The sequence below is a fragment of the Peromyscus maniculatus genome, chromosome 18 (genome assembly GCF_049852395.1).
Source record: "Peromyscus maniculatus bairdii isolate BWxNUB_F1_BW_parent chromosome 18, HU_Pman_BW_mat_3.1, whole genome shotgun sequence".
Classification (NCBI taxonomy): domain Eukaryota; kingdom Metazoa; phylum Chordata; class Mammalia; order Rodentia; family Cricetidae; genus Peromyscus; species Peromyscus maniculatus.
In genome coordinates, this window is record NC_134869.1 from 18,863,982 (window position 1) to 18,867,236 (window position 3,255).

Consider the following 3,255-nt stretch of genomic DNA (forward strand, 5'->3'; position numbering starts at 1 on the left):
GCAAGTTCACTTCCAAGGATGGTGTCTTAGGGTGCACAGGGGATATCCCTGCCTTGTTTGTGCTCCCGAGGAGGGAGGGAAGAGGTCATTGTGAGAGGGAACAGAGAGTCAGCAGCTAAAAACACTTCTGCCTATCCCCACCCAGCATTCCCATGACCTATTTGATGGTTCTGTTTGTATGGCGGTGAAGGCAGGCCTCTGTCAGCGGCTTCTAGGCATCAGAGAACTTTCTAGAACAGATGTCCTTGCATGAGAACCGACCTCCAGGCCCACCCAAGCTGTTTTGGTGAGGTCACTTATAGCCCTCGTCCTAGGTCTTTCCTGATGCGTCACCAAGGCTGTCTGTGAACCACACCCACAAAAACAACTTGGAGACAGATTTTTTCCCAAACTGCTGATGGCACTGGTGGGCCGGGATATTCTTAACTAGGTCACATAGCTGTCTACTTTATCATCCCTCATCTACAGTCAGTAGATATTTCCTGAGGATTTATCCTCAGCACCCTCTCCAATGGTGCCTGATGGGTGAATTCATCCCAGTGGATTATCCCTGGTCACGTCTTAGTACCAGCAAGCCTCAAACCTTCTTCACTGCCTGGGGAGACTGCTTTAAACCATCTTTCCAAGCCTTTCTTCGCCTTGTGACCCTCGACCTCTCTGTTTAGCCCTGGTGCTAACGCTTTCACTAGCAAATATCTCAGAGCATCCACACTTCATCCCTCGCTACCTCGATTTGTACTCTGGCTCCGTCCTGTAATGGAATTGCGTATTTGCACACTCTACGAGTAGTCCCTTTGTGGTGTTATCCCCCGTGAGGACTAGGTCTGTGCTGTCCAGTTCTATTAATGAGTGAATGGAATAGCGTACACCTCTCTCTCTCTCTCTCTCTCTCTCTCTCTCTCTCTCTCTCTCTCTCTCTCTCTCTCTCTCTCTCTCTCTGTGTGTGTGTGTGTGTGTGTGTGTCTAAGCTTTAGATGTGTGGCTACAAAGACAGACTGCTGGCCTCCTTGCCAATCTCAGTTAAGACCTATGGACTGCCTTTCTGAACAGAGATTTTTAGTTTTGCTCTGAAAACGTTAATTTTGACACAGAGTGGACATGGGATGAAAGTTTTCTTTCTTTTACATTTATTGATTTGGGAGGGGCGTTGCACATGTGGAAGCTGGAGGCCAACTTGGAGAGTTAGTACTCTCTTTTCATACATCGTTGAACTCAGATCTTCAGTCTTGGCCACAAGCAAACTCACCCACTGCACCATCTCTCCAGCCCAGAATGAAAGTTATACAAGATATAATATATAGCCGGGTGGTGGTGGCGCACGCCTTTAATCCCAGCACTCGGGAGGCAGAGCCAGGCGGATCTCTGTGAGTTCGAGGCCAGCCTGGGCTACCGAGTGAGTTCTAGGAAAGGCACAAAGTTACACAGAGAAACCCTGTCTCGAAAAACAAACAAACAAAAAGTTATAATATAATTGAAGCAATGATACAGCATATATGGTGATTTAATGTACATCATTAAAAGTGGCATTTCTTATCAAGAAAGCAGTATTATTACTTTGTAATCCCCCCAATGCTTTTATAGGAAAATGGGAAAATAATCCACCATTAGGTTTAAACTTGGAGCTAGGCCAAACAATTAGGACTCATGGGCATACCATCATCACCAGCATCACCATTTGCCATCATCCCATCAAAAACATTTTCAATACTATTAATGAGAATTGTTAATTGTAGGGTTTTTATTAGTTTGTTTTTGAGACAGGGTTTCTCTGTATAGCCCTGGCTGTCCTGGAACTCGTTCTGTAGACCAGGCCATCCTCGAACTCAGAAATCCTCCTGCCTCTGCCTCCAAGTGCTGGGATTAAAGGCGTGCGTCACCACCGCCCGGCTAATTGTAGTATTTTTGTATTGTTTCTTTTCTCTAAAGAATATCTCCATTCTTTCCTTGTTTCTTTCCCCCTGATTGCACTTACATTAAAGAGAAGCAGCGATTTTTTTTTTTTTTTTTTTTTTTTTGGTTTTTCGAGACAGGGTTTCTCTGTGTAGCTTTGTGTGCTTTTTCCTGGAACTCACTTCGTAGTCCAGGCTGGCCTCGAACTCACAGAGATCCACCTGGCTCTGCCTCCCGAGTGCTGGGATTAAAGGCGTGCACCACCACCGCCAGGCCTGTAAACTTTCTTGACACAGGTTTTGGGAGTGCTTTTGGAATCAGGTCTTAGAAGATTCTCACTACTTGCTTGCGAGAGACCCCTCAGTCTTAACTGTGATGTGAGCCACACAGGCAAGGTTACAGCTTTCAGCTCCGTGGATTGTGTCCTGTAACGCTCCAGGTCACACCACTCCCAGAGACACGAGCCTCCACAGCCTTCCCTATGTGGCACAGCAGAGAAGCCTGAGGAGTACTCATTTCCTCCAAGACACACCATTAGACGTGAGAAAAGTAAGAGCGATCACCAGCTCACACTAGGGTTTTCACACTAGGGACGGTCCAGAGGCAGGATCGCCTCCCAAAGAACAGACTCAAGCCATTGTGTAGACTAACATCTGAATCCTATCGATGTGAAACACTGGGAGCTGTGTAGAAACAAGCACGATTTTAAGTTTACCTCACAAGACAATATGAGAAACCGGAAGTCCCGCCAGTACTGTGACTTTTCCAAACACACTACATGTTATAGCCAATGTATTTAGGAAAGAAAAACAAACTTGTTTTAAGACATCTTTAAAGAGTCTTTGTAGACTAGTAAAGGCAAATACTTAATTACACATGATACTGTTCATACAGAAAAAAATCAAGACAGGTTAGATGATCAGAACTAAAATTTTAGGTGGTTGTTGCTAGATGTAAGATGAATGTACAAAATCTAATAATTTCTATACACCAAGAACAGAGTTAGACGATACTATTTTTTAAACAATGCCATTCAGGGATGGTGAGATGGTTCATTGGGGAAAGGTGCTTGCGGCTAAGCCTGGCAAGCTAAGTTTGAACCCTGGAACCCACACAGTGGGAGGCAAGAACTGACTCTCATAACCTCCATGGGCACATTGTAGCATACCCTTTCCCGAACCCAAATACATAAATAACTATAGAATTAAACATACATCGTTCATGAAAAACAACCCAAAGTAGGTCTACAGCCAATCGAATGAGACGTTGGTACTATTTTTAATGAAGAAAATTATATACGACTACTGAGATGTTTTAGAGAGGACCTGATGGCATGCTCAGAAATGTATAAATTCAGTTTCCTAA